Consider the following 22,711-nt stretch of genomic DNA (forward strand, 5'->3'; position numbering starts at 1 on the left):
CTTTGAGTTTCCTCAAACTCATAGTACTCTGTATTATGGAAGCAGATTGCCCCTATAACATGGGTGGGCCTCATTCAATCCGTTGAAGGCCATATGAGAAAAAGACTGAGATCCCCAGAGGAAAGAGAGATTCTGCCTCCAGACTGCCTTCATACTTGCAATTGAAACATTAACTCTTCTCTGGTTCTCCAATTTGCCAGCAGCTTGCCATGCAGATTTCAGACTTGCCAGCCCCGATGATCACATGAGCCAATTCCTTAAAATAAATCTTTCTCTCTTGTGTATATAGGTGTACAGCCTACTGGTTCTGGGTCTCCTGAGAACTCTGACTAAAACAATAGACAAACTTGCTAGAAGATTTCTTGTTTGTGTTTTTTTTGTAGATACATTTCCATTTCCTTTGGGTAAATATCTAGAAGTGGAATGCAAAGGTCAGTCAATAGGTAGATATTTAATTTTATAAGAAAGTTCCAAAGAGTTTTCTAAAGTGATGTACATTTTTTCACTTCCACCAGCAATATCTGATAGTTCTGGTAGTTGCACATGTGTGAACACTTAGTGGTGTCAGTATTTTTAGTTTTTAGCTATTTTGATGAGTGTGTAGGAAGTTGTATTTTTCTGACAACTAATGATGTCAAACAACTTTTCAATGGCTATTTGTATATATTTTTTGATGGGTTGTGTATTAAAATATTTTTCAATTTCTTCCCTTTTGAATCTCATCTCCCAGCATTTAGTATTCACTGAGTACATAATAATTGAATGAATAAATGAAAGAATGTTTTATCATCTATTATCAGCAATTATTCTGATATGATTATTAAATCTTTTTCTAGTTATTTATAAATGCTTATAAAGTGCTCAGCATAATGTCTCACACATAGCCAGCAGCCAACAATTGGTAACTATTAATACAATGCCTATTTTATATGTGAGGAAATGAGAAGCAGAAAAGTTATGTGACTTGACCAAGGTAACCTAGTTACTAACTGTCAGAACTGTTGCTCAACTTGGGCTTCTCAAATTCCATATTTCACACTTAAACTTTTTTTGTTATTAGTATCTTGACCAATTAATATTAGGTTCACCATTAAATATGTTATTTCATTCATTCTTTTTAACTATTATTTATGTAAAATCTAATATAGTGGTGCTAATCATTTTATGTTTTAACTCATTTAATTCTCATTACGAACCTATGGGGAAAGTCTTACTATTTTTATTTTACAAACAATTAAACTGCACAGAGGGATTGTGCAATTGCCCAAGATCACACAGCTAAATAAAGGTATAGGCAGGATTCAAGCACAGTGAGTCCCGTAACAATGCCTACATGTTTTGTTTTATTTTGCTTTTCAACCACTGCACCATACAGTTTCTTATAACAAGATTAATTTGGACATGCTGAGTTTGAGGGGCTTACCCGACAACAGGATGGAGAACTCCAGTAAAGTTATGCCATTAGGAGACAGATATTGGGAGAGGTAGGAGAGTGTAATAAGAGTGTGTTTTCAACAAATTCTGATGTACGACCAAACCAGGAAAGGTATGTTATGAGTGATTAGAGAAAGTGATGGATATATTCAAAGATGGAGAACTTCCAATAGTTCAATTTCTGAAAAAGGTGGACCCCATTTCTATGGACCCACCTCGTCCATAAGAATAGGTCTGTAATGATGACATCTTACTATCTCCAGTAGTTTGTCCCTAACCTATTTCACAGTATTTTGGCCACTGTTTGCTAGTAGAGTCTAAAAGAAGTGAATGTAGTTTACCTGCCCATGGAGCCCAGGAGCTCGTGGTCATCCTCATAACCCCTTTTCTGTGTACTGGAAACCCCAGCAGCCCCCTCAGGGGTGCCTTAGGCTAGGCTTACTAATCCTAGCCTCTCTGAAAAGGGAGTGTGATGAGCAGGGAGTGTGTCAGTCCCTTCAAGCTGGCAGTATCCAGAGCTGGTATAATCTGTGTTATCTTAGCTCCCACAGGGTGAGTAATCATCCACGCCAGAAGATCTAACCCTGGAAAACAGGTGCAAGCTTCTAAAGGAAGTGTTTGTGACCCTACCAGGAGGTTAGCTGAAACTCAGTCTATATTTACCCCTCACAACAGAATATTTTTTAGACCATGGTGTGGAGGAACACTCAGTTTCCCTAAAAAATTGATCTCTGCACCAATTGTATGGGCATCACAGAAACACCATTAATGTGCCCAGTGTGGGGCCAGGATCCAGCCCAGTTTGCGAGAACTGTCACAGCAGGTCTGAGTAAGACTTCCTCCTGACAGCAGGGAAAGGCAGTAGATAGCACGGAGTGACTAAGCCAGGCCCTGCCTACTGGCTGTACACACAAACATGTTTTGAAGGCCTTTCTACAGTCAGCAGGGAACACACTGTTCTCTCTGGGAGGAAGCCAGAAACTTATGAGAGAATCAGATCAATGCCAAGAATAGACACCAAGGCCACTCTGACGCCTCAGAAAGGATGCTGTGTGGTGCTAGGTTACCGCTGCCCCTCCTTGCTCCTCTGGCCTTCCAAAGCAAGCCTTCAGCCCAGGTCCCTGCATGTCTCAACCCCTCGGTTAGTTTTTAGATGATGACTGGAGACCACTATACATCTCTGGACAACTGTAATCACACCATCCAGAGCCAAATGCAAATATGTGCCTTCTACTTTCATTTGTTTTGCATCTCACAGCCTCAGGCCATGGACCTTGGAGTCAGCACGTGAGGAGAATGGCCAACCTTTCCCATAAATGGGTACTGCAGACTTTGAGTGGCTGCCCTCCCAAGTTAGGCCTCTGCTCTAGGTTTGGCAAAGAGCACAGAGGTTACTTGAATTCAGCCAGGGCAGGCAAAGTGGAGAGGTAACTTCTGTCTTCTCACAGTGTCTCTCTCCTCTTCCCAAAGCCTGCCTAAATCCTCAGAGATTCCATCTTGGCCCAACTCTAAAACCAAATATTTAAGAAATGTTTCTTCCCTTATATTAATACCTGTAAGAATCAAGTGTCGATTTTTAAATACATATTTTAAGTGAGTTTTTCGTATATTCCCTGTATTTGTATAAGGTATAGCTTCTTGTTTGAAATTGTTTCTAAGATTCAGCTGCTTTTTTGGTTTATGAAATTGACATGAACCAAGATGAATCACATGGTGCCAACTACCTGAAATGTAGGCATTCACCCACTTCATTCACCCGTCCAACTATCCAATACTTTTTCAAAGTCCCTACAAGTAACTAAGCAGCTTTCATAGCACTGAAACTGAGAACCTGGCAGCAATTAAGAGAGGATAAATGTTACATAGATCCTTATTGCTTATTAAGCAACTGAAAATAGAAAAGTTCAGGGGAGAATGATCTGACTGAATGCTAAGGGTTCTGCCATGCAGAGATTTCACCAACCATATGCTACTGTGAAATCTGGAGAGCCAGACTCAGGCAGGATAAGCTCATTCTGGGCTTGGGACCTACTGACTGGTTTCATATGTATGTGGATGGAACTCTCATGTGGCTGGAGTCCAATATGGGAAGAGAAATGAGATATTTCGCTAAAAGATATGTCTGAGTCAGACTGAAGAAGCTGTATGACACTGGGCTGTGGCTATAATCAGTGTTAGTGTGAGGATGACACTTTATTTAGGGAGATATTCACAGTCAGAAAGAACTGAGTTTGAGAGCCATTTCACCATTTCCTAAGCATGACCTTGGGTTATTTTTTCACACTGTTTATTTATTCAGTAAATATTTATTGAGCCCTATTACATGCCACAGATGATATGAGGTGATGGAAATTCCCCTGCCCTCCTAGTGCAACATTAATTATTTGAGTTTCTCTTTCCTAAGGCATAACAATACCTACTGTGCACAGCTGTGTGGAGTTCATATACACTGTATGTGTGGTAAGATGCTGAGGGGACTGACTGTCTCAGACCTGGCAACTTGACTCCTGAGTTGAGGACACATATATAATTAGAGGACAATAGATGATTGGGATTCATTAAGAGGCAAATTTATTGTGCTGCCCCAGTTAACACTAATTCACTAATCTAATCTGGAGGGAACTACTGAATTGTAAATGTTCAGCCTCAGAGAGAGTCCTGTGTTTTGCCACTCTTGGTGGTGCTGGTGGGAGGTGCTTTTTCTAAAATAAGCCATGAGGGTGCTCCAGGAGAATGATCTGTAGAGATGGAGAAGGGGTTCCGGCAAGAGGTTGAGCCTGGAATCTCCTTATTCACTTGGATACCTGCTTATGCAATGGATTTGCTAAACTGCCCTTTGTGCCTATTTGAATGATAGGAAGATTTACGGAGAAAGCTCAGGGTAGAGAGAATGAGCAGTAGAGAAATAGGGCACACTGCCATTATCCAGTGGGAAAAAGATGCCTGAATCTTCTTACAGATCAAGGGGACACCACAGAAGGTTTACATTCTTGTGATGGAACCCCGCCCTACACTGTAACTCACTGGGAGAAAGTGAGTTCGCTTTCACTAGCAGTGAAAGTCTGTAGGGTGAAACTTGTAGGGATAGGAGCTGAGGGAGACTGGAAAAAGTCCACTGGAGTTGATTTCCTATGACAGGTGGCTGTGCAGCGGAGAGGCCCCCAAAGGGATGATTCCCAAGGAATCAAGTGTCTCCCGAGTGGTGCTTCATGTGGATGGCGGCCACGGGGGAGGGCAGAGATTCTAACAGCAAATAGTGAGTAAGAACATTTCCGCTCTTTATGCAAATTCTGTCTCCCTTTCCTCAACAACCCAAGAGACCCAGGAGATGCAGGGCAGGGCGGTGGAGGAAGCATGCAGAGACACCCCGCTCTGTACCTCCATCCATGCCTCAGGCCAGTCCCTGGGTCTAAAGGAGGACGTGAACATTCAAACTGGCTGAAAAACTAAAGTGGATGATGCTGGAGTATATCTTTTACAACCTGAAATGGTCAGAAAACTGGCATATGCTGGAAAGGCCATAAAGTCTTGGGAAACGGAGATTCGATGGAGCATGTTTTAAAGCAGCAATTGGAGAAAAATCAAACCCTATTGAGTTTGAATTCTGATGAGTTCACAGTATTCAATAAACCACTGACAAATGTAAAGTGCTTAGCAAACAATGGGTGCTCCACAAATGGGAGATTGTGTTATTCCTAGTAACCTAAAGAGAATAAATATACAGAAAACGTCTACATATGTTTCAATACTGAAGAGCAAACAAGGTGTTCAATTTGTATCATTGGTTTAGGAGATCTTATTCAAGTTTCCATTTTCCTTGTGAAGGTCTTCTCAGAATTGTTTCTGGGCTATTTGACCACATTCCTTTTGCTGTTCTAGGCATTTGCCTTCTTTGTCATTTTGTAGACCCTGCCACCCCAGGGATTGAGGAGATCATAAAGGTCATCAAATCTTACCTACAATTTAGTTGAGGATAAAATACTATTTAATTATTGAGAAAATACTTTAAGTTCTTCAAAACAAAATATCTTGTGTAGGTGTGTAAAGAAAACAATTTGTGCACGCTTAGTACACAAAGAGGAGACCAAGGGTCCTGATGTAGTGGAGTGAAAGGAAGAGGACATGGCACATGGTAAAACAGGAGCCAGACAACCCCCCGCAGTGTGGTATTTCACGTGAACTCAAACCCCCCCAGCATGAGTTTGCTTGACTGTAAAGTGGGCGCCTTTTTAAAACTGTAAAAAAAGGACCCACTGAATAATTGTGAAGATTAAATGAAATGATTATGTGAAGCATGTAGACAGGCCTAGGTACAGAGTTGATCCTCAAGAAGTAACTGTTTTCCCCTTTCAAGGTTACAGGGTCAGAAGACACCCCAGGAAGAAGAGCTAAGGAGTTGGTCAGAAGAGAGGCAATGGGAAGGGGAGTATCAGAAAAAATACACTAAACATTCATTTGCACATTCAGCCAACTACAGATGGAGGTCATGCATGTGGCATTATTAAGAAGAGCCACAGAAAATCATGATTACACTTTTGGGGCAGGATGACATACTGGTACTTTTGTATTTATTTCATAATGTATTGATGTCTTGGTATTAAAACTGCTTAAAAAAAACCAAGATTCAACTAAGTAAGTTTTAAGTATCTTGTTGGCTTTGTTCAATGATTCATAACCTGGATAGCATCCCATCTAGCAGATAGAAAGGATCTCTGAGATGCCATACAGAATGGAAAACTTTTATTGGCAAAAGGAAGGGGGATAAGGAAGTTAACGCTAGCAAAAAGTGATTAAGTTGTGGCAAAGTCACCTTTGTTTAAGGGATGGAAGATTACCTCACCACTGCTAACAAGATGATTCCTGATTGACTGGTTTAAGATTCCATATCTGGGAGAGGCCAAAACTGATTAAGCTGCAGTTTGGTGACATAGGGTTTAGCATAAATGACTCCATTTTGGGCCTGTTGACTAGTTTTAACAGTACACATAGTTGATTTAAGAATAGCGTTTAGAATTCAGAAAAAAAATTTTTAAGTCATTGAGACTAAAGATTTTGCATATTTTGCATATAAAATATATAGACATATTATATAACATGGAAAAAAAGTTAAATTTCAAGACCATAAATATAAAACATGTATTATCATTCTAATTGGAATTATCAGAAAAAGAACAATAAAAACAAGTATATAGAATAAACTATATATTACATAAAGTGAAGAAAATCAATTTTGAAAATTGAAAATGAATTAAATATTTCATTTTTTTGCAAGTTTGATCTTAAGAACAGTGTGTATCATCAGGGTTATCTTTGGTGGTGAGCCTAGAGTTTGGGCAAATTTTTCCAGTCATTGGAAAATCTTTTTCATATTTTATTCTAGGTGAGGCTAAATCCAAACATCTTTCTCTGAATCTTTTATCTACAAATAATCTCATCTTTGTATAATTTACAAAGACAATGTCTTAGAAATTTTTATTTTCATTGAAGACCAATATTTTTATTGACAGTGAGCTGTAGTTTTTGCTACTAAAGTGTGGCAGTTGACTTGGAAGATGCTGGTTGTTAGCTTCTGATATGAAACAACCTTTGCTCAAACAAAACAAATCAATCAGATAGATAAAGAATTTCCACCTCTAAACGCTGATTGGTTTTGCTATTAACCTGACTCTATTCAAAGTGCTGATATCTTGAGGGTAAGACTGGCTCTTTGTTCCTTATAATTCTCTTCTAGGGAGACTCTCCTTTACAGATTCAGGGATTGTGAAAAAGAAAAAAGAAATAGAACTTCTCTCAAGCAGTAGAACTAGAGTGAATTTGATCTGGGAAAAGCTGGGTTAATGTTCCTGCCTTTTTCACTTTCTAGCCTAGATACCCTGAGAGATCATAAAACCAGCCTTTTAATGCTGGTTTAACTCTCTAGATACTTCTCAAAACACAAATAAATCAGATTTCAGATTTTAAAAATACTAAAATAATGATATAACACCAACAAAAATATTGGTGCTTTGGTACTTAAAAATGAATAGTGTGAGTTGTAGAATGTTGAGAATCAGTACTATAATCATTAATTAAAATCATCTTGCTCAGAAAGTTTTCTTCCCTTAAGCTACTATAGGGTCTAAATTCCACTATTGGAATAACTTCACATTGGTTTAAGGCAACTGTTGATAGGATATCCTTAAATATGTGAATACACCAAGGTATTTGGCATAAATGGAACAGAGTAAATGGTAAATCCCAAGGTAAACATGTCACTAAAGAAAGCAGGCCTTTTGATATATTAAAATTTTTTTTTTAAAGTAAAGCAAGTTTAGATTTTAATCATATTTGTAGGGTTCCTAAGTCCTTGTTTTACAGAATTGCTTGTTTGCTTGAGCTCTCCCTCCCATCTCTGCTCTTGAGATGGGGACAGGACTGGAGTCAAAACACTTGTAATTTTGTTTGTATCCTGGTGTCTGTTCTCTGAGTGTACTGTTCCTTTTCCTTTGTTAAGATCCTTGAGGAGTTTTCTTTCTTTTACAATAAAAACAAGCTCCACCTTCATCGCTAAAAAAAAAAAAACAAATTAATTAACATCTTGGCATAAATTCTTTATGTGCCAAGCAGTCAAGAATGGGAGTAGTCAAGTAAATTTCATACTGACCGTGCTGAAATAATTGAAGAGATATGAATTGTTTCCTAGATCCTTACTATTCGAAGTATGGCACCTGGACCAGAGGCATTAGTATCACCAATGACATTGTTAGAAATTCAGTCTCAGGCTCCACCCAGACCCACTGACTTTTGGGTCACTTGCTGAAATGATTCCATTCGTCATTTAAATGTGTTATGGTGAATGTCTATTAAGGATCAGTAAATACTTGCATCCAAATCAATGCTATTGTTATATGGATTATTAATTTAGTCAGTGTTTCTTTTCATCATGAGAGTCTGATTTCCCCCAATGGTATTTCTTGAGCTTCTCAAGGTGGTAAAAAATGCTTATTTTTTTAAATCTGTTCTTGTAGCTAATTTCTTTAGCCATCACTTTGTTGTTCTTTCAACTCCCATGATGGGTTATCATTTAAGGATTCTCAAAAGCTTTCTCTCATAACCCTCAAGATTGTTCTGGCAGACTCTTGACCCAAAAGACCTTTCCCATTCTTTCTTGCTTACAGAACCTTGATTTTTTCAGTATCATGATGTTTTTAGCCCTAGTATCATGATGCTCTTATGTCCTTTTACAGTTAACTCAATTTCCTATCCTCATTTATAACTGTGGGTGACCATGTGACTGACATCTGACCCAAAAGTGATAAGCTGGAGGCTTATCAGAAAGTTTTGCTTCCTAATGAAAACAGCAGAGAGGAAAAAAGATGCTTCACTGGCCCCTGTGAGTCCTTTCAACCTAAACACAGACAGGATGCCTGGTGCTATGAGAGCCATCTGGATACCATGAAGTTATAAAAATAAGGACAAGGAGTTGACTTGCTGAGAATGGTGTAGAAGGGTAAAAAGGGTCCAATTCCTAATGACATGACTGAATTACTACTCATGATCCTGGACTCTTATTTTCAGAGTTTGGGTTATGGAAAAACAAAACAGAGCAAAAAAAGAAAAGAAATCTAAAACAACCACCACTTCTAAACCCTATCTATTTAAGTTATCATTAGTCTGCATTGTTGATTTTGCTGCTGTAAGCATTCCTAACTGGTAAAAATTAGGACCTGTGGCTAGTGCCACTAAGTAGGAAGGTGACATAGTGTGGTAGAAGAACTGGATTCTGCTATTGGCCTCTCTATGTATTAGCATGCCTTCTCTTGCGAGAAGAAGAAAAAGGGCTGGAGATTTTTTCTTCATAAAATATATGAGGTTTCCCCAAACTTTCTAAAGTCAGATGTTTTCCTTGCTGTTAGCTGTTTTTCATAAATTAGGTTTAATTACAGTACCTACTTGGTAGCATATTTTTGATGCATATAGTGATTTTCTTTTTCTTTGGGGGATGAAAAAGAAAACAAAAGCCTTAATAAGATTTTCTTTTAAAGCAACTGCCTTCTTTTTTCAAGGTAAACAAAATCATATGCTAAATTAAGACCAATTTCCTCATATCATATTTTAAATAAAGGATAAAAAGAAAAAGCCACAGCTAGGTCCAGTGAGGAAGACAGAAACATTACAAAGAAGTTTTGAATTAGCTACCAGGGTATTTTAGGTCTGGTAGACTTAGGTACAATTTGGTGCAGACCTTTCCAACTTGTGGGCTTTGCTAGTCCATAGATATGCATTTTTAAGAATTTGGATTCCTTTCCCGCAATTCTTCTGTTCCCATCCCACCTTACATTCCCCGACACTTGGATTTGCTCCACCTCAGAGCCCCTGGAACTGTCATCATGATGCACTTGCATTATGGCTCATAGTGAGGTTCATGATGGAGAGTGTTATGGGTTGAATTGTGTCCCTCCAGAAGATGTTGAAGTCCTAACCCCCAGGACCTGTGAATGTCACCTTGTTTGGAAATAAAGTCTTTGCAGATGATCAAGTTCAATTAACATCATTGAGGTGGACCCTAATCCAATATTATTGTGTCCATAGAGAAAGAAGGGAACTGTGAACACAGAGGGAAGGTGATGTGAAGACACAGGGAGAGTGCCATCTAACAGCCACGCAATTCCCAAGGCTACCAGAAGCTAAGAAAGAGGCGCAGAACAGATTCTCTGTCACATCTCTCAGACAGAATCAACTTTTTCGACATGCTGATTTCAGAATTCTAGCCTTCAGAACTGTGAAAAAATACATTTCTGTTCCTTAAGCCACTGTTTTGTGGTCCTCTCATATGGTAACCGTTGGAAACTCTAGAGTAGGGGAGGACCTCTGAGGTTACATTCTGATGGGCATTCCAGGACAGTGTGCGTGGAACCCAGTGTTCAAAGTTGAGGTCAAAGCAGTTACAGTATTTTTAAATATAAATCTGTAAAAAAATATATTCAGTGGGAACTAAGCTACAAAACAAATCTGAGTGACACAATATTCCATAATTGAAACTTTGAAATGGTGGGAGTCCTTACTCCTGAACTGACTTCATTACCTCTGGCTTCATCCTACAGAATGTGCTTTTCTGACGTCCGCTGCATCAGACTGCCGGTCACGTCCTAGGGAACTGAGTCTCTTTTAAATGTAAAGGTCAAAGGTATTTTACTTTAAATACTAAAATAGACACCAATTTTAAACATTCCTTTAACCCTAATTCCCCTAGACCTCTGCCACCTCTGCACATAATGTGTTTGAGTCTCCACCTGAACCTAAGCTGGACTGCTACAACTTTGGCAGAACCTCTTTTAGGAAAATTTATAACATTCCTTAACTGTCTGCTCCAGGGTATCACTTACTATAAGAAAATTCTTTTTGGGTTCCCTTTGAAACCATAGTTCAAAATATATGTGTTTGTTCTTGCATTATCTTTAGTAGAGATAAAAATTATATGATAAGATAAATCTATGTCCATTAGGGGAAAAAGATCTAGATTATTCCCCAGTCTTCAGTAAATAACCCTATGCTTCTAACCTTAAAGGTGTTGGCTTTCAACTTTTAGTCATTTGAATACTTCGGGAGAGATCCCTCATCAGTTTCATCACATTAATATATAAATCACTAAACTGTAAATGAATTTTTAAGATACCATGTAAAAATAATTAGCATGCATGTTGTAAGGAGAACTTCCCACAGTAAAATTTCTAGATAGAAGTTTAAGTCCTGTACACTGAACTCCTCAGATGAAATAAGCATAGGGGTTCTTTAATATTCTTTTTAAAAAGAAGGCACAAAGATGTGGTGAAACTGTTTTGCTTGCCACATCAGCATTCCTTGAGAGGAGAGAAAGAAAAGGGTATTCTTCAGTTTAGCTCTACAAAGACTTCAAAACATTTTGATTTTCAAAGACACTTTTAAAGAGCTATAAAACTGCTTGTCTCCCATCCAGAGTATCCTGTACACAAATGCAGTTTTAATTTTTATAAAATGCTACTTTGATCATGCAATTCCTTGGCCAAAATTGATTATGGCTTCTTACTGTGTGTCAGATCACATCTATGCATTTCAAGATCATTGATAATCTACACCCATCCAATATATCCCAAATATTATTTCACATTTCCCCATCATAAAGTTTATTCCTTTATTTTACTGCCTTTTTCTCCCCTTGCCAACTCCAACACATATGGGTTTATATACATACACTCTGTAAAACACATATGTGCATGCACATACACACACACATAAACACATCCCATATCTCTTCTGGCCTTTTTGGGGACTTTTATTTATACTTTTTCCCCCTCTTTTGCTATTTGCTTAAATCTTTTCTCCTAGCCAGATTCTAAACTTCCTTAAAGCTTCATTTCCTTCTAGAAAGCTCCCCTGATGACCTGTACCTCAGTTATCCATCCACCTTCTTATCCCTGCTACTTATTCAGTAAGACTATCCAGCAATTGGTTAAATACTACTCTATAGTGCTTTCTAAATTTTTATGAACATACAGGCTATGTTATAATTTTTAGGCTTCTTACATATCTCTCACTGCCAATCATGATATCCCAAATAAAACTCATAATCTTCATTCCCATTTAAGATCTTCCAATGGGTCTATTCTGTTCCTTCTTATTTCAGACATAGCTCCATTCAGTTGGGTGAAAAAACCAGAATCCTGGTAATCATTCTTGATACTTTCTCCTCACCAAGCATATCCAGTCTATCACCAAATATTTAAAAATATATATATTTGGAACATATGCTTTCAAAATTGACATACAATAAACTATATATTTAAAGTGTACAATTTGATATATGTAACTATATTAACCCATCACTACAATCGATAATAGTTCCATCATTCTAAATATTCTTATAGTCCTTTGTAATCTCCTCCCTTCTCCCTCACCATCCCATCAACTACTGCTCTGCTTCACTCAGTAAAGTTTAGTTGAATTTTCTATAAATGGCATCCTAAAGTATATACCCTCTCTATCTTCTTTCATTCTACTTCTTCACTCAGCCTAATTATGTTGTGATTCATCCTTGTGTGTATCATTTCTTCATTTCTTTTTATTGCTGAGTAGTATGCCATTGCATTATATAGATGTATCAGAATTTGTTTCTCCATCCACCAGTTGATTGGCATTTTACTTGATTGCTATTTGGGGGAGATTATGGAAAAAATTGCTATAAGTAGTCACATAAGTCTTTGTATAGATGCATTTTTTTTCTTCTCTTGGGTTAAATACAAAGGAATGGAAAGGCTAAAACATATAGTAGATGTTCAGCCTTTTAAGAAACTACCAAACTACTACTTTTCTGAAATGGCTGTACATTCCTACCAGAGTTTCAGTTGTGCCAAATCCTTGCCAGCAAGAAGTACCATGTAGCTCTGGGGGAAAGGGTGTTCCTGGCCACGGAGGAGTCGCCTATGAATTCAATGAAACTGAAGCAAGTCAAGGGAAAGGGCAGGTTGGGAGAAAGGCTTTTATTTCTTACAGCTTGCTCGGGATAGCTAGCCAGCCCCAGCTCCGTCATCTCCTCCAGCAACAGCTCGTGCTCTCTTCCCCTGCCCGCTCCTTTCTGTGGGCGAACTCTGTGGGCGGGACCCTGGTAATTGGCAAACAGGAGACCAGTTACCTACCAGAAATGGAGGGGAGGAGAGAATGGCTGTTTTCTTTTCTCCCCTTGCCCTGGGTGGGCAGAAGGCTCCGAAACATCCAGGGGTATGTAAATGGACTAAGGCCAGATGGGAGATTCTGGAAATTCTGGATGAAAACTTTCATTTACCCCACATATAGTCACTGTAGTGCAGGAGCTCAGCTCCTGGCAGGTTCACACTGGATTCAGTGAGACTGAAAAACAACATTAAAGGGTTAATACCAAACTTCATTCCCTCAGGGGCTGGTGGAGTGCTGGGTTCACATCCACTATATCCATATGCAGCAAGCAAGTCCACAGCAGACATCTTTTTATAACAGCACAGATACTAGCGGCTCACTGCCAACAAATACCTAAGTCGGCACATGCACAGTGGGGTTAGTATTATATAAGCAGTGAGACAGCATTGCACTAATATGTATGTACTGGCATCCCATATTTTTAATTTGCACTTCTCCAGTGACTAAAGATGGTGAGAACATTTCCATGAGATTATTTGTCATCCATTTTAATGAAGTGCCTGATCAAATCCCTCCCCTTTTTTTACTGGATTGTATATTTTGTTATTATTGAGCTTTGAGAGCTTTTTATATATTGTGGTTATAAGTCCTTTATCAGATATGTAAAATAAAAATATTTTCTTCTGTCTGTGGCTTATCTCTTTTCTTCATTGTGTCTTTCGAAAAGCAGAATTTATAATTTTGATCAGATCCAATTTATCATTTTTAAAAATGGATCATGGCTCTGAAATCTAAGTATTTACTGAACTAAGTATACAAAGGTTTTTCTTCAAGAAATTTTATAGTTTTAGGCTTATAATTAGGTCAATATCCACTTGGAGTTAATTTTGTATATGTTGAAGGCTACTCTTTTACATATGGATTTCCAACTGTATCAGCTCTTTTGATGAAGACTATTCTTCTTTAAAGAGAGAGTATGACATGATCAAATTTAAAATTTGAAGATAGCTCTCTGGCTGCACCACAAAGAAGGACTTGGAGCCGGGCCAGAGTTGAGGCAGAATAAGCATTAGGTTAAGTTTATAGAACTTTTAATGACAGAATTAGGTGACATGAAAGGGGGGAGTACTTCTATACAGGGAGGAAAATGAAGGATTCATAAACTATTTAGGGGCTAAAATTGAAAGGGCTTAATATCAGGAGGAAGGCTAGGATATCTACTCTCACCATTTTTATTTACTACTGTGCTATATGTTCCTAACCAGTCACAAGAAAGACAAAAAGGCATACAAATTAGAAAGGAAGAAGTGAAACTATCATAATTCACAGATGACATGATCATCTATGTAGAAAACCCTGTGGAAACAACAAAAAAACTACCAGAATTACTAAGTGAATTTTATGATGTTGTAGAGCACAAAATAAACATATAAAGATCAATTATATTTCTACATTCACTGAACAGTCAGAAATTTAAAAATTTTTAAATACCATTTTAATAGCATCAAAAAATACAAGCTACTTTATAATAAATTTGATGAAAGATGTACAAGATCTTTACTTTGAAAACTACAAAACACTGCAGAGAGAAAATAAAGATGATACAAATAAATGGAAGGATAAATAATGTTTATAAATCAAAAGACAAAATACTGTTAAGAAATCAATTTTTCCCAAATTGATCTATAGATTCAATGAAATCCTAATAAAAAAGAACCCAGTGAACTTTTCAGTGAAAACTAACAAGTACAGTTTATATGCAACAGATCTAAGATAACCAAATTTGAAAAAGGAGAGCACAATTGAAGAATTAGTAGTACTAGACTTTGACTTATTATAAAGCTATAATAATCAAGATCATGTGATTTTGACATCAAGCTAGACAAATAAATCAATTGATGAGAATAGGGAGCTCAGAAAAAATGCATGCATATTTAGACAACTGATTTTTAACCAAGGTGCAAAGGCAATTTAATGGAAGAGTCAATTAGTGAAGTCTTATTGCTTTTCTGATAAAGACCATTGCTGATAGGTGAATAGATAAAGAAGACACGCTAAATACACACACACACAGACACACTGGAATATTATTCATCTATTAAAAAGAAAGAAATCTTGACATTTGCACAAAGATGAACTTGGAGGGTATTATGCTAAGTGAAATAAGCCAGACAGATAAAGACAAATACCATATGATTTCATTTATATGTGAAATCTAAAACAAAACAAAACAAATGAACAAAACAGAAGTAGATTCATAGACACTGAGAAATGACTGGTGGTTACCATAGATGAGGGTTTGGGGTGGGTGGGTGAGATAGGTGAAGAGGATAAAGAGGCACTAAATTTCAATCATAGTATAAATTAGTCACAGGGATAAAAGTACAGCATAGACTATATAGTCAATAATTCTGTAACATGATTCTCTGTTGATGGAGAGTAGCTACATTAGTTGGGGTAAGCACTTAATAATGTAGATAATTGTTGAATCACTATGGTGTATACTTGAAACCAATGTTAACTATATTTTAACTTAAAAAATTGCTAAATTTAGTCAACTAGGCCATATATGATTGGGTCTTGGCTTAAAATTTCACAGTCTCCACTTTGACCCTCTCTGCATTTTAGCCACATTGCCCATCGTTAAGTAACTTTGAATCACCATGATTCTTCCTAATTCTAACTCAGGTTTAAGCTGTCTCCTTACATCAAGAATGTTTTTTCCAATCCCTACTTTTCCTGGTTAAACTTCTATTCATTCTTTCAGGAAAAGCTGCCAATGACTAGGTTAGGCACTCCTTTATGCAAGTTTAGAGTAAAGGTTTCTTTTTATTTTGTAGCTTTTAAGGCAGGATTTAATAACTTTATGATCAGAAATTCGCCCAAATTGGAAGCTGATAGTCAAAGCTTCAAAGGAATCTTTTAGACCTTCTCCCCTAAGCTAAATTTACCCAGAGGGAAAGAAATACATTCTAATATAGGTGGATAAGTGTGTGTCAGTTCTTTACCATTTAGGTGGCAACCTAATACCCTGAGGAATTAACAGTAGCTGTCCTTGTTTTACAACTCTAGTCTTTACAGGACTAGAATGGCTCCAGAAATAAATCCAAGTCTACTAATCTTTTATCAATTCCAAAAAACCTCTCCTATTTATCTCAAAAGGCATATGGAGCCTGTGCCTTTGAGATATAAACATTCTACCTGATCTTCACCAGGAAATTTTACCTAGGCTAACTCTTTAAAATGTGAATTTCAGAGAGGTAATTCTTATCAAAAGAAAAAATAAAAGGGGAAAAGGTCATTTGAAGCCTGACTTGTCAAGGACAAATACAAACCTTCTTCACAAATATTAGTAGAGAAAGTTTTAGCCATCTAGACAGGTAACCTTGCTTACTCCATCTACCAGAAAAATCAACTTGGATCCCAATGAGTTTACACCTATATCATAGCAGCAATTTTAAAACAGAAGCTACTATGTTTGCATATGTCTGTGTGTTCATGTGTGTCTGCATATGTAGGTGTTGTAGAAGTGTAGTACTTTCTACCTCTGGATGGTATTTCTAAAATTAATTTGTAAAAGAGCTCTACTTAATTGGTCAAATGATCATTAAGAACTTATATAATAAGAGATTGTGAATGGTTTTTGCTTACCTTTAAGGTAATCTGCCTAGAAAATAAAAATTCTGTTTTATCAAAATAATATCCTGTGCTTCATGCTGTCTTAACCCATTCTGAGATTAGTTAAAAGTAAATCTTCTCCATATTAAAACAGCTAAGTTTCGCTGACAACTATATAACTGTCTGCATTTGCCTTTAAAATCATTTATTGTCACTTGCTTAAATATATAATTAAATATTATTTCATAATGATCTGTTATCCTATTTAATTAAATGTTCAAGTCTTTTGATATTTTTGACAAACCTACCAAAATTCAAATTCTATATAAAGTCTTTTTGACTTAAAACTAACTTTGAGATATGAGATGTCCCAGTTCCTCTCGAACATCTCAAAGACTTGTTCTCTCTCTTTATAAAAGAGAGATATTAAACTAATTAGGATTATTTAGTATGTTAAATTACATGGGAAGCATTGTCAAATAGGTGATGATAATCCTTCTTAGGTTATATTGCATGGGTGAATATTATTGTTATCAGTGTTCTAGAAAGCAAATAAAATTCCTAAAATTCTGAGATGCCCTGGTATAATGTTATTAGTCATAGTTTTAGTTATTATTATTAAAATGTATGTCATAAAATAACCAAAGTTTCCTTGTCAATTGCATTATAACAAACTCTCCTCCAATCTCTAACCATGGGCATTTTTAAGTCTTTTGTCATTTATAGACAGTTACTGTTTTACTCTGATGCTTTTGCAAATGTGTTCCATCTTCAAGGAGACCCATGGAAAGGACTTTTGACACATATAAGTTTCTGATAACTTTAAGATCATTGAATTGAGCTGGAGAGGAATTTCCAGAATTTGTGTAAAAAATGGATTCAAACAGAACAATGATTTATAATACAGGACTGAATTAACTAACAGGGGTGATTATAATTTCTTTTGACTCTTTGCAGTTCTGCTGGTTCCTTGCTGCTTTGTTTTTCCAGATTTAAGAAAACCCTTATAGCAATTTGGTAAAGCATATCTTTGTAAACAAAGATGAAAGCATGTACTTTTCTCCCTACCTGATCATTCCAGAATTTGGAATATCTTGAGTATTCTCTTTATGGTAATATAGTTAGTTATTTGCATGAGTTCAATGAGAATCCATTTTCCTTATAGTAGGACACAATTGGAAATACTGACTATATTGTCAAGGCTTTGACTGGAATATTATATTTGATAAAGATGTGCATAGACTCAGATATGACTTATTTTTTTTTAAATAGTTTTAAAAAATTAAGGTTGATTTTAAAAATTGGCCTGGTGACTTGCTTATGGTAAAGCAATCTTAAAAAGAACTTACCCAGTCAATTACTATTCTTGCTACACTTATGTAAATAATCAGGCTTATTTTAATGCATAAAAAAAACAGTTTTACTGTGATTATCCTTGGAAGAGAATGGGTATAATTGAAGAGAAAAATTAATGTCTATTCTAGATTCAAATCCTGTTAATTATTTTTGAGGTTTTATTATAACCTAGCTGGATTGGATCCTGAATTCTTTTAGTTTCCTCAAATATCTGACTATAATTTTCTGAACTAATATTCCCAATTTTTCTCCCACCCTACTTATTTGGAATCACTGAGAACAAAGACTGCCCTTGAATTTCCTTGGAAGAGATTAAACCAAGTCTTCCTCACTATACAGATGGCAGTTAGACTTAAGGGTTTTGAACCTTGAGTATATAACCCATAGCTGAAGAAGGGTCCACCTGACATCTGGCCCCGTGCAGATCCTGGAGACTTCCAAATCAAATTGATCAAGAAGAGAAGTAGCTGACACTAAAGTAGGCTGCTTCCTCCCAAGAGGATGGATCAAGACTTCCTACTTTTAACTAAATATGAAAATTTTCCTACTCTTCTTTCTGTCCTTCGGCATTGGCCTGGAAATATAATGCCATCATCCCTATCTCCTAGGCCATTGCTAAGGGAGGTAATGTTTCAGACTACCATGGTGCTAGTGACCCTTGATTTGTTTCCTTGTCTCTGGTTAACAACCTTAAACTTGGAGAACTTTGCATCTAGACTCTGCACAAAGAAAAGGACACAAAGCAAGGGTAACCACAATTAAACTGCCTGTGTGGTCTACAGATCTTAAAATCTTACTGGCCTCTATGGCTGTCACCTTTCTAGTCCTGAGCCATAGATTCAAGCAGGAATTGAGGCATTCATGATTCAAGAATTGCTTCCTTCGGCAGGGCCCTATTTCACTGGTTAGTAATATATATAAATGAGGCTGCTATCAGGAACGATTATAAATCAGGATTATAAATGAGTTATAATCCATTAACTCTGAAAAATACTGCAGTCCACTCCTAAACCAATAGCTGCCCAACAGAAATCATTACACTTTCTGGCCAAAGTTGTTCTCGATTAAAAAAAAAATAGCCCTGGATTATCATTTAGCTGAACAAGGAGGTATCTGTTCTGTGACTACCACCATCTGCTATACCTGGATTAATACTTCTGGGGAAGCTCGAACTCAGTTATGTAAGATGGCTGAGCAAGCCACTTGACGTAGCAGGAGTGACTCTTTCAAAGGGGTTTGCTTTGGTTTGAGTCTTGGGGACCATGGCTCTAAGTACACTCCAAATATTGGGAATTACCCTGCTTATAAGTATCATAATAATCTCCTTGGTGCATTGTATTCTCTCAAAAGCTTTAAGTGCATGTTTACAGCTGCTAACCACCAAGTAAATCATCTCCCTAAGAAGGTAATGTCAAGAAAGGAATGAAGAGAATGACCCAATAAAAATATTGTGAGCTGCAATTGTGACCTATCAACGCCCTGAGATTCAGGGGAAAAAAGTGGGGGATTTCAACAAAAGCTGCAAGAACTACAGAGCAGTAGCTGACGGTGCTGATGCCTTACATGCTGATCACATCTCTCAGTTAGGCTGAGAATACTCTCAGGGGGGCAACTGTTCAAAGGAAACAACAAGCCCAAAATGGAATCCCTTTTGCCATGCTCCACCAAGACTTCATACACCTAACCTAATTCCAGTTTGTTTCAGCCTCTTCCAGGAATGTGATTTTAAAACAATCAGTGTGAGAGATAGTCTGCATAAGACTTCCTGCTCTTCCCACAAAGCAAAGGTGATCTTGTCCAAAACAATTTTTTCTTCTCCTTTGCTAGTTGTCCTGCCTCATTTTTTCACCTATAAAATCCTTCCATTTTGTACAGCTCCTCAGAGCTCCTTTCTACTGCTAGGTGGTATATTGTTCTATTCATCAATCATTGAATAAGGCAATTAGATCTTTAAATTTACACAGTTGAATTTTTGTTTTATAACAAAGCATTCCTAATATATTTTGAATACAAGTCCTTTATCAAGTATGTGCTTGCAAACATATTCTTTCAGTCTGTGGCCTGTCTTTTCATTCTCTTAAGAGTGTCTTGCAGAGAGCCAAAATTTTAATTTTAATCAAGTCCCACTTTTAAATTTCTTTGCTTCATGGAATATGCTTTCTGCATTATATTTAATAACTCACCACCAAATTCAAGCTCATCTTGTGAGAAACACACTCACTGGTCCAAATTCAGTAAGTGGACACGGAGACAAAGGGAACAGCGGAGCGAGGCTTTAATGACAGTCTTGCAAGATCGGGTGTCTGGTGGGCAGGCACACCTGGGGAGTTTGGCACCAGTAATCTATTTCCTAGTGCGCGAGTCCCTCCCCTGGTTCCTCATTGGTTGAGTACTACAGGGTTCATATTCTTCCCCGGATGTCACCTAAGCCAGTTATATCTTTTACATTTGTCTTAATCTTATTGGTAGGTTTAAAAAACTCAAACAGGTATCGCCAGGCCCTTATCAATTCCCCCACCCCCACTCTCAGCCCGAGCAGCTTCCACCACGTGGCCCTTTGTTCATCCCTTACTGTTAAAATGTTTAAACATCCTAGTGGGAATAAATCACATTTAGGTTTTATACTCTTTCCTAACAATCTTTATTTTCTTCTATGCTTTCTTTTAGAAGTTTTATAGTTTCGTGTTTTATATTTGGGTCTATAATCCACTTTTAATTAAAGTTTGTGTAAGACATAAGATTTATTATGTCTTAGGTAATTTTTTTTTACATATGTATGTCTAATTGTTCCAGTACTAATTATTGAAAAGACTGTCCTTTCTCCATGGAATTGCTACTGCCCATTTGTCAAAAAGTTCTTTTATCTCCTTGAAACCTCCATTCTGTTACCTGCCCTAATCATCCCACAGGTTGTACCTTCTGTACTACAACCCCTCACCATCTGCCATCAGCCTTGCTTTTTGCATGGCTAACTCTATTTTATCCTTCCTGCCTCAGGCTAAATGTTTTTGCAGGAATGTGTTCCATGACCCACCCCTCCCCCACTACAAAGTAGATTAGGTCTTATTTTATCCTTCCAGAGCACTCTGAATATCTCATTTGTACTGGTCACTATCCTCATAATTATCAAAGAGGGAACTTTTTTATGTTTCTGCAAATTGAGGGCTTTAGGGGCAAACTTTGCTGGGGCCTGGGTTAAAGGACAGATCTTAAAACTTAAAGATAACTGAATAGATGGTAAGAGATTTGCCTCCCTGGAGGTATCTGTTTCAAGGAATGATAAGACCTATGTCATAGAGACATTCCAAGGGTTGTCTTGAAATAAGACCCTTGCATGGAATTCATTCCAGAGAAACTTGTCTTCTATCTCCTCTAAAAACATCTACATTCCACAGGGTAACAGTTCAGGATCTTTCCTATTCTCTCCTAAGGGGGAGTTTGTGTACATCAGGGAGCAAATTGTTCTTTTACTATCCCACAAAGGTAGGGAGGGGGAACAGCTGGTGCCTTCTGTATAAGCTCTCAGATTCTTTTGGGTTCATCGCCTGTAGTGCAGACCCCAGTTGGTATGAGGTGCCATCTGGCTCTCAGTGCATCATCATAGAAGAGGGGAAGTTGGGGTTCCTATGGCCAGGATACTCACTGAACTTAAACCACCTGATGATATAACTGGCCTGTTGCTCGGCTGCCACTTTCACACCTTTAGGCAATAAACTATTATTGCGCTATATAGAGGGCTTGGTCCAGTGCTCTGGGTGGAGGCAGAGCTGCTAGTGCTCAACCTACCGCCGGAGAACAAGCAGGGTAATAAACCCTTTCACCCCAAAGAACGTTTTGCTGTCAATTTCTTTGGTCTTATTGAATCCATAGCAAACTTGCCCAGGGCTGAAACCCATTGGCAAGACAATTGGCGAAAGTCGATAGGGTTCACTGTTGACCAAGGAAAAACGTTGCCCTTACGGGAGGGGTGCTTCAGCGGGCTGCCCCTGTGAATGGGGAAACAGTGGATTGTCCCCCAGTGGGTATGTGGTCTAAGGTGGCTTGCCTCCTAGAGGACTGGGCCCCAGCCCAGGACTGGAGGCAAGTGGAGGTGACACCTGAGGCAGTAGGGGTGGCCCTTGGTATAGTAAGCAGATCCTTTGAGAAGCAGAGTGCCCGGGAGGCAGTGGGGACTGTGGGTTGGCTGCTTCTCACAGTCTTAAAAAGGTCTACAGAGGAGACCAAGAAATGGTGGCACAAGAACATGAGCTGCAAACTTCAGTAGATTCCCTGAGGAGAGAAATGGCACTGATGCAAGAGGCGGCATGAGAACACAAGCTGCAAACCTCTGTGGAGGTTTTATTTAGTAGCTTCACAGAGGAGCACCTGTGAGCACCTCTGTGGAGGTGTTATTTAGTAGCTTCACAGATGGCCTGGATGTGGGAGGAGGCAGCATGGGAGCACCGGCAGCAAGGAGCCATTGGAGATGAGACAGCAGCACTGCCAGGTGTTCTGAAGGAGGAAGAGGCCATCAAGGAAAAGGATGAACTCCTGAGGGAAGCACAGGTGGAGGTGGCACGAGAACATCAGCTACGAAGCATTTAGCTGAAGGTAAGAGCATCTTACTGGGGAGTTTTGTTTTATTGTGGCCAGTGCATGCACCTCCAGTAGCACTATATACATAGACCCTTCAGTA

The 22,711-nt window shown here is 38.0% G+C and overlaps 1 long non-coding RNA gene across 1 annotated transcript; it reads left to right on the forward strand.

The window, feature by feature from the left end:
* Positions 1-3,385: 3,385 nt before the first annotated feature.
* LOC130684285 (uncharacterized) lies at positions 3,386-13,702 on the forward strand. Its single transcript, XR_008998492.1, has 4 exons — positions 3,386-3,481; positions 4,573-4,690; positions 10,006-12,255; positions 12,318-13,702. It is a non-coding gene; the product is annotated as an uncharacterized LOC130684285 (long non-coding RNA).
* The last annotated feature ends 9,009 nt before the right edge of the window (positions 13,703-22,711 follow it).

The sequence above is a fragment of the Manis pentadactyla genome, chromosome 7 (assembly GCF_030020395.1).
Source record: "Manis pentadactyla isolate mManPen7 chromosome 7, mManPen7.hap1, whole genome shotgun sequence".
Classification (NCBI taxonomy): Eukaryota; Metazoa; Chordata; class Mammalia; order Pholidota; family Manidae; genus Manis; species Manis pentadactyla.